Source organism: Bos javanicus, chromosome 2 (genome assembly GCF_032452875.1).
Source record: "Bos javanicus breed banteng chromosome 2, ARS-OSU_banteng_1.0, whole genome shotgun sequence".
Classification (NCBI taxonomy): Eukaryota; Metazoa; Chordata; class Mammalia; order Artiodactyla; family Bovidae; genus Bos; species Bos javanicus.
In genome coordinates, this window is record NC_083869.1 from 34,970,720 (window position 1) to 34,981,013 (window position 10,294).

The following is a 10,294-nucleotide window of genomic DNA, read 5'->3' on the forward strand; positions in this document are numbered from 1 at the left end:
AACAACTATTTTAAAATATATACAGAGAAACACATTTTAAAATTCTAAAGATTAGTTTAAATGAAATTCTAAATAATTCAAGTAACAAACATAAAAACAAGAAAAATGAAACAATATAATGAGAAAAGAAAGAACAAGCAACAAAACAGCAAATTATATCAATAATTACATTAAGTGTGCCTGCATGCTCAGTTGCTCAGTCATGTCAAACTCTGTGCAACCCATAGACTATAGCCCACCAGGCTCATCTATCCACAGAATTTTTCAGGCAAGAATACTGGTATGCCATTTCCTACACCAGGGGATCTTCCCTACCAAGGGATTGAACCCGTGTCTCTTCCATCTCCTGCACTGGCAGATGGAATCTTTACCACTTGCATCACCTGGGAAGCCCTACATTAAGTGTAAATGATCCAAATGCACCAAGATAAAATTAGCTAATGAATTTTAAAACATGGCCCAGAGTGATATCACAGAAGATGGCCAAGTAGGAAACTCCAGGAATCAATCCCTCCATGAAAACAACCATTTAGCTGGCAAAAGCTGGCAAAATCAACTATGAGGAAACTCCAGTCTAGGCAAACACTTGTAGTGTTCAAAGGAGTGCTTGATGAAGAAAGAGGCTGATAAATTTTGTGAATTTCAGTGTTTTGCATGGCAGCTTCTATTACCCATCAGTCTACCATATAGCAGGTAGCCATAGGAATAGAAGCCCAATTCTTGGTGTAGCTAGATGTTGCCAAGTTAGGCAATAGGGACCCTGACCTCCAAAAATTGTGGTAAGTGTTCTTATCTGCCTGGTAGTACCCTTCCAGGGGACTAGCCCAGAGGCTGGCTATTATTTCAACCCACTGACCTAACGCAGCTTCCCAAGAAGTGTCTGTAGAAAGAATTTAAGGTGAGAACATATTTTTATTTTTTTTCTTATTGGATCCAAGCTTTGAAGGAAGTCTCTTCTAGATCACTGACTGACCATGAAGATAATGAAACACAGACTTCAAGACTGTGCATGACGGTATCTTGTGTGATACTCTGTTTTGCAAAAATGCCTTGCAAAATTCATTAAGGAGATGATTGCAGCCTTCAAAAAGCAATAACATCAATCCCAAGAGATGAAGGAGATTTTTATTTCCACAGTCACAATATCACAATATTAAAAATGTTCAGGATTAAAAGCATACAAATAAAAAGGAAAGTATGGCCCACTCACAGGAAAAAAAAAAAAAAACTGAAAGAAACCATCTCTGAGGAAACACAGATACCAGACATACTATTAATGTACAATAATTGTGAGTTAACTGTTTTACTTACCAGTTCAGTTCAGTCGCTCAGTCGTGTCCGACTCTTTGTGACCCCATGGACTATAGCATGCAAGGCCTCCCTGTCCATCATCAACTCCTGGAGTTTACTCAGACTCAAGTCCATTGAGTCAGTGATGCCATCCAACCGTCTCATCCTCTGTCATCCCCTTCTCTTCTGCCTTCAACCTTTCCCAGCATCAGGGTCTTTTCAAATGAGTCAGTTGTTCACATCTGAGGCCGAAGTATTGGAGTTTCAGCTTCAACATCAGTCCTTTCAATGAATATTCAAGATTGATTTCCTTTAGGATTTCCTTTAGGATATGTTGGATATCCTTGCTGTCCAAGGGACTCTCAAGAGTCTTCTCCAACACCACAGTTCAAAAGCATCAATTCTTCAGTGCTCAGCTTTCTTTATAGTCCAACTCTTACATCCATACATGACTACTGGAAAAAACATAGCTTTGACTAGATGGAACTTCATTGGCAAAGTAATGTCTCTGCTTTTTTAATATGCCTGTCTAGGTTGGTCATAACTTTTGCACTGAATAGCTAAAGGAAACACAGAACAGAAAAACTAAAAGAAATCAGGAGAATGATACATGATTCAGAAGTGAATATCATAAAAGGGATGAAAATTATAAAAAGGAATCAAATAGAAATTCTAGAGCTGTAAAAGTACAATAGTTAAACAATACATACAATATTGTGCTGAGAAGTACAACAGCTCCTCTAATTGAACTCAAGGGAAGTTCAACAGCAGATTTGAGCAGGTAGAAGGAAGAATAAGTGAGCCTGAAGATGGGGCAATTTAAATTACACTGAGAAGCAGAAACTAAAAGAAATAAAGAAAAAGAACAGCCTAAAAGACTAGTGGGGTACCATAAAGCATACCAACATATACACAAAATGGCAGTGTCAGAAGGAGAGAAGAAGAAGAATATTTTAAGAAATAATAGCTGAAAACTTAACAAATTTGATGAAAGATATGAATCTACACTTTCAAGAAGTTCAAAGAACTCCAAATAACATAAACTCAGAGAGGTCCATAACGAAGACATATTATTATCAAACTGTAAGATGACAAAGTAAGAGAGAATATCTTGAAGGTATCAAGACAGAAGCAACTTGCTATTATATAAGGAAACCTCAGTAAGATTAAGCGCCAATTTCTTCATCCAAAAACATGGAGGCCAGGAGGCAGTGAGAACATCTATTTAAAGTGGTGAAAAGGAAAAACAAAAACCTGTTAACCAAAATTCTATACCTGGCAAAAAAACTCCTTCAAAAATAAAGAAGAAATTAAAGCATTTCCAGATGAAAGTCCATTACTAAAGACCAGTCCCAGAAATGTTAAAAGGGAGTCTTTTAGGCTTAAAGAACACTAAATAGTTACTTAAAACCATATGAAGAAATAAGAACACTGGCAAAAGCATGTATATAGATAAACATAAAATCTAGTGGTATTGTATTTTTGGTTTGTAATATAATTTTAAAAAGAAATGCATATTATTGTTTTCCTTTCCAATATAATTTAAAAGAGAAATGTATAAAACAATAATTACAAATCTATGTTAATAGACACATAATGTAGAGGCATATGACAATGCAAACATGAATTGGGATGAAGCTGTATAATAGCAGAGTTTCTGTGTACTACTGAAAATAAGTTGGTAATAATTCAAACAAGATTGTTATAAATTTTAATCCCCATGGCAACCACTAAGAAAATGACTAAAAACTATAGAAAAAAAAGAAGGAAACAAAACAGTATATCATAAAAAAAATCAATTAAACACAAAAGATGGTAATAATGGAGAAATTGAGAAACAAAAATATGACACACAGAAAACAAATGTAAGAAGTAACCACAGAAGCCAAACATAAAAGGCCCTATGCTGCACAGTTCCATTTATATGAAATACCTAGAATGGGCAAATCCATAGCAGATTAGTGGTTGTCAGAGTTTACGGGAAGACAGAAATGGGTCTGGAGTTTCTTTTTCCGGTGATGAAAATATTCTGAAATTAGCGAGTAATGATAGTTGTACATCATTGTGAATGTACTAAATATAACTTAATTGGATACTAAAATGCTTAAAATGCTGAATTTTATATTATTTGTCATAATATATATAGAGAGAAACATGTTCAATGACCATGTTCAAGTGACAATAAGTCAGTAAGACCATCTTTGCTTACTTTATTTATTTCTAGAAATAAGAATTTTGGTAATCCTATATAACATTTCAAAGTTAGTACAAAGTACTAAACTTATTGCCAAGACTCTGAGAGGAGGATCTTTTCTTTCACGGCAATGATGAATTTACTAATTTGAAAAAAAGCATATTACAACAATGAGTGCATGCTAAGTGGTTTCAGTTGTGTCCGACTCCTTGCAGTCCTGTGGACCACAGCCCACCAGACTCCTCTGTCCATGGGATTTTCCAGGCAAGAATACTGGAGTGGGTTGCCATTCCCTTCTCCAGGGGATCTTCCCAACCCAGGGATCAAAGCTCGGTCTCCCACATTTCAGGCAAATTCTTTACCATCTGAGCCCCAGGGAACCCATTACAACAGTAAGAGGCAGCAAAATGAAATTCATTACTTCCAAGAAAGTAAAAACTGATCATGTAAACAACTTCAAAATTATTTAAAGTATAATATGATAGCCAAACGACTAAAGAAAATTTGCATTTATTACTTGTAGACTTTTGGATCGCAGCCATTCTGACTGGTGTGAAATGGTACCTCATAGTGGTTTTGATTTGCATTTCTCTGATAATGAGTGATGTTGAGCATCTTTTCATGGGTTTGTTAGCCATCTGTATGTCTTCTTTGGAGAAATGTCTATTTAGTTCTTTGGCTCATTTTTTGATTGGGTCATTTATTTTTCTGGAGTTGAACTGTAGGAGTTGCTTGTATATTTTTGAGATTAGTTGTTTGTCAGTTGCTTCATTTGCTATTATTTTCTCCCATTCTGAAGGCTGTCTTTTCACCTTGCTAATAGTTTCCTTCAATGTGCAGAAGCTTTTAAGGTTAATTAGGTCCCATTTGTTTATTTTTGCTTTTATTTCCAATATTCTGGGAGGTGGGTCATAGAGGATCCTGCTGTGATGTATGTCGGAGAGTGTTTTGCCTATGTTTTCCTCTAGGAGTTTTATAGTTTCTGGTCTTACGTTGAGATCTTTAATCCATTTTGAGTTTATTTTTGTGTATGGTGTTAGAAAGTGTTCTAGTTTCATTCTTTTACAAGTGGTTGACCAGATTTCCCAGCACCACTTGTTAAAGAGATTGTCTTTAATCCATTGTATATTCTTGCCTCCTTTGTCAAAGATAAGGTGTCCATATGTGCGTGGATTTATCTCTGGGCTTTCTATTTTGTTCCATTGATCTATATTTCTGTCTTTGTGCCAGTACCATACTGTCTTGATAACTGTGGCTTTGTAGTAGAGCCTGAAGTCAGGTAGGTTGATTCCTCCAGTTCCATTCTTCTTTCTCAAGATCGCTTTGGCTATTCGAGGTTTTTTGTATTTCCATACAAATTGTGAAATTATTTGTTCTAGCTCTGTGAAGAATACCGTTGGTAGCTTGATAGAGATTGCATTGAATCTATAAATTGCTTTGGGTAGTATACTCATTTTCACTATATTGATTCTTCCAATCCATGAACATGGTATATTTCTCCATCTATTAGTGTCCTCTTTGATTTCTTTCACCAGTGTTTTATAGTTTTCTATATATAGGTCTTTAGTTTCTTTAGGTAGATATATTCCTAAGTATTTTATTCGTTCTGTTGCAATGGTGAATGGAATTGTTTCCTTAATTTCTCTTTCTGTTTTCTCATTATTAGTGTATAGGAATGCAAGGGATTTCTGTGTGTTGATTTTATATCCTGCAACTTTACTATAGTCATTGATTAGTTCTAGTAATTTTCTGGTGGAGTCTTTAGGGTTTTCTATGTAGAGGATCATGTCATCTGCAAACAGTGAGAGTTTGACTTCTTCTTTTCCAATTTGGATTCCTTTTATTTCTTTTTCTGCTCTGATTGCTGTGGCCAAAACTTCCAAAACTATGTTGAATAGTAATGGTGAAAGTGGGCACCCTTGTCTTGTTCCTGACTTTAGAGGAAATGCTTTCAATTTTTCACCATTGAGGATAATGTTTGATGTGGGTTTGTCATATATAGCTTTTATTATGTTGAGGTATGTTCCTTCTATTCCTGCTTTCTGGAGAGTTCTTATCATAAATGGATGTTGAATTTTGTCAAAGGCTTTCTCTGCATCTATTGAGATAATCATATGGTTTTTGTTTTTCAATTTGTTAATGTGGTGTATTACATTGATTGATTTGCGGATATGGAAGAATCCTTGCATCCCTGGGATAAAGCCCACTTGGTCATGGTGTATGATCTTTTTAATGTGTTGTTGGATTCTGATTGCTAATATTTTGTTAAGGATTTTTGCATCTATGTTCATCAGTGATATTGGCCTGTAGTTTTCTTTTTTTGTGGCATCTTTGTCAGGTTTTGGTATTAGGGTGATGGTGGCCTCATAGAATGAGTTTGGAAGTTTACCTTCCTCTGCAATTTTCTGGAAGAGTTTGAGCAGGATAGGTGTTAGCTCTTCTCTAAATTTTTGGTAGAATTCAGCTGTGAAGCCGTCTGGACCTGGGCTTTTGTTTGCTGGAAGATTTTTTATTACAGTTTCAATTTCCATGCTTGTGATGGGTCTGTTAAGATTTTCTATTTCTTCCTGGTCGAGTTTTGGAAAGTTGTACTTTTCTAAGAATTTGTCCATTTCTTCCACGTTGTCCATTTTAAAGTCTACAAGTAATAAATGCTGGAGAGGGTGTGGAGAAAAGGGAACCCTCTTACACTGTTGGTGGGAATGCGAACTAGTACAGCCACTATGGAGAACAGTGTGGAGATTCCTTAAAAAACTGGAAATAGAACTGCCTTATGATCCAGAAATCCCACTGCTGGGCATACACATTGAGGAAACCAGAAGGGAAAGAGACACGTGTACCCCAATGTTCATCGCAGCACTGTTTATAATAGCCAGGACATGGAAGCAACCTAGATGTCCATCAGCAAATGAATGGATAAGAAAGCTATGGTACATATACACAATGGAGTATTACTCAGCCATTAAAAAGAATACATTTGAATCAGTCCTAATGAGGTGGATGAAACTGGAGCCTATTATACAGAGTGAAGTAACCCAGAAGGAAAAACACCAATACAGTATACTAATGCATATATATGGAATTTAGAAAGATGGTAACAATAACCCTGTGTACGAGACAGCAAAAGAGACACTGATGTATAGAACAGTCTTATGGACTCTGTGGGAGAGGGAGAGGGTGGGAAGATTTGGGAGAATGGCATTGAAACATGTAAAATATCATGTATGAAACGAGATGCCAGTCCAGGTTTGATGCACGATACTGGATGCTTGGGGCTAGTGCACTGGGACGACCCAGAGGGATGGTATGGGGAGGGAGGAGGGAGGAGGGTTCAGGATGGGGAACACATGTATACCTGTGGCGGGTTCATTTTGATATTTGGCAAAACTAATACAATTATGTAAAGTTTAAAAATAAAATAAAATTTAAAAAAAAAGAAAATTTGCAGTGTTTTAAATCTAACTTCTTTTCCACCTTTATTTTCTATTGGAGCATAAACTGATTTATAATCTACAATATATTTATTAAAAACCTTTATACAACTTAACAGAAAAGCAAACAATCCAATTAAAAATGAGGAGAGACCCTGAATAGACATTTTTCCAAAGAAGACATAAATATGGCCAACAGGTACAGGAAAAGGTGCTCAACATCACTAATCATCAGTTCAGTTCAGTTCAATTGCTCAGTCGTGTCCTACTCTTTGCAACCTCATGAACCGCAGCACGCCAAGCCTCCCTGTCCTTCACCAACTCCCGGAGTCCACCCAAACCCATGTCCATTGAGTCAGTGACGCCATCCAACCATCTCATCCTCTGTCGTCCCCTTCTCCTCCTGCCCTCAATCTTTCCCAGCATCAAGGTCTTTTCAAATGAGTCAGCTCTTCGCATCAGGTGGCCAAAGTATTGGAGTTTCAGCTTCAACATCAGTCCTTCCAATGAACACCCAGGTCTGATCTCCTTTAGAATGGACTGGTTGGATATCCTTGCAGTCCAAGGGACTCTCAAGAGTCTTCTCCAAAACCACAGTTCAAAAGCATCAATACTTCGGCGCTCAGCTTTTTTTATAGTCCAACTCTCACATCCATACATGACCACTGGAAAAACCATAGCCTTGACTAGATGGACCTTTGTTGGCAAAGTAATGTCTCTGCTTTTGAATATGCTGTCTAAGTTGGTCATAACTTTCCTTCCAAGGAGTAAGTGTCTTTTAATTTCATGGCTGCAGTCACCATCTGCAGTGATTTTGGAGCCCAGAAAAATAAAGTCTGACACTGTTTCCACTGTTTCCCCATCTATTTCCCATGAAGTGGTGGGACCGGATGCCATGATCTTCGTTTTCTGAATGTTGAACTTTAAGCCAATTTTTTCACTCTCTTCTTTCACTTTCATCAAGAGGCTCTTCAGTTCTTCATTTTCTGCCATAAGGGTGGTGTCAATAACCTGCATATCTGAGGTTATTGATATTTCTCCCGGCAATCTTGATTCCTCCTTGTGCTTCATCCAGCCCAACGTTTCTCATGATGTACTCTGCAGAGAAGTTAAATAAGCAGGGTGACAATATACAGACTTGACATACTCCTTTATTGGAACCAGTCTGTTGTTCCATGGCCAGTTCTAACTGTTGCTTCCTGACCTGCATACAGGTTTCTCAAGAGGCAGGTCAGGTGGTCTGGTATTCCCATCTCTTTCAGAATTTTCCAGTTTATTGTGATCCACACAGTCAAAGGCTTTGGCATAGTCAATAAAGCAGAAATAGATGTTTTTCTGGAACTCTCTTGCTTTTTCCATGATCCAGCAGATGTTGGCAATTTGATCTATGGTTCCTCTGCCTTTTCTAAAACCAGCTTGAACATCTAGAATTTCACAGTTCACGTATTGCTGAAGCCTGACTTGGAGAACTTTGAGCATTTCTTTCCTAGAGTGTGAGATGAGTGCAATCATCAGGGAAATGCACATCAAAACTACAATAAAATATCACCTCACATCTGTAAGAATGGCTATTACCAAAAAAACAAGAAATAACAAATGTTGGCAAGAACATGGAGAAAAGGGAGCCCTTATGTCCTGTTGGTACGTGTCTGTGTGTGTGTTCGTTGCTCAGTCGTATCCAACTCTTTGCAACCCCACAGACTGTAGCCCACAAGGTTCCTTTGTTCATGGAATTCTCCAGGCAAGAAAACTGGAGTGGGTTGTCATTCCCTTCTCCAGGGGATCTTGCTGACCCAAGAATCAAAACCGAGTCTCCCACACAGCTGTCGGATTCTTTACCATCTAAGAGCCACCAGGGAAGCCCCATGCTGCTGGAGGGAATGTCAACTAGTGCAGATATTAAGAAAAACAGTATGAAGATTCCTCAAAAAATTAGAACTATCATATAACCCAACAGTTCCTTTGGTATTTACCCAAAGGAAACAAAATCACTATCTTGAAAATATATCTGCACTCCAGCGTTCAAAGAAGCATTTTTTACAACTGGCAAGTCATGGAAACAAGAGATCATTAAGAGAGTGTTTTTTTTTTTTTTAATGTGGCATGTATACAACTGAATATTATTCAATAATAAAAAGAAGGAAATTCTGCCATTTGTGACAACATGAATTATACTAAGTGAAGTCAGACAGAGAAAGACATATACCAATACTGTATGATCTCACTTACAAATGGACTCTGAAAAAAGAAAAAAAAAAAGAGATGAAACCAAAGCCACAGATAACAGAGACGAAACTAATGGCTGCCAGAGGCAGTGGCTGAAACGTGTGAAGGAGGCCAAAAGCTACAAATTTCCAATTATAAAATAATTAACTCATGGGGATATAATATACAGAATGGTGATCATAGTTCATATTTCTTGAAATGAAAGTTGCTGAGAGATTTTTTTTAACCAGTCATCTTTTATTGGCTATTAAATCTCCACTAGGCTATGAAAGGATTCAGGGGTGCCCAGCAAAGAATGCAGAATGCCCTCTTCAGTGGTACTTGCTTGGCTGCTCTTGTTTAAGTTCCTTGTAAGAACGGCAAACAGTTGAAAAACATGTAAGCTGCCAGCACCATAGAAAGCCCGGCAACACTCCCTTTCTTCATGTTTAACTTGTTGTAATACTGGCAATAACCTCTCTGAAATGCTCCAGCAATGCCTTTAGGGATGAAATCTCGCATTAGTATCCAGCTTTACAGCTCCCTTAATTTGACATCCAGGAGTTTCTTTTCCTTAAATGGCACAACTGATGCCATCTTGGAGTCCTGGCAGTCTGCTCCAATATGAACTCTTCTGTGTTGAGCAAGGTTTGAGGCACAACAAAAAGCCTTCCCACATTCTTCATCGGGTTTCTCACCACTGTGAATGATCTGATGCAGAAAAAGAGATGAATGTTTCCCAAATACAAACATTTTTCTATTGCTGACTATTTTATAACTTGAATCCAAATCTGTATTTCAGCTTCTTGTTTCTTCCTTCACAACCATCCAAGGGTCTCTTTTTCCCTTCAATAACACAATGATCTCTGGCTTAGAAATGAAATGGCCATTTGAGACCAAGTTACTATAATTCTCCATCATCACATTGCAATACAATTTCTTTTGAAGAGGGTTGAGAAACTCCCACTCACGCGGAAAGAACTCTTATGGCAACACCCCTGAGTGTTATTGGTCCCCGGGCCATGGTTTTAGACCTGCAAAAACTGATTCCTCCTCAGGGTTCCTTTATCAGAAAAACAGAGTCCAGAAAACCATACCGTTCCTTGCTAGCTTGTGTTCCCCTTGCACAGTCGTGTTTGTGACAACCTAATGGTTTCTTGCTTGGTTTCTTGAC

At 37.6% G+C, this 10,294-nt stretch overlaps 1 pseudogene; it reads right to left on the bottom strand.

Annotated features, from left to right (window-relative positions):
- Window positions 1-9,312: 9,312 nt before the first annotated feature.
- On the bottom strand, window positions 9,313-9,717 carry LOC133235545 (ATP synthase subunit f, mitochondrial-like; annotated as a pseudogene).
- Between the last annotated feature and the right edge of the window lie 577 nt (window positions 9,718-10,294).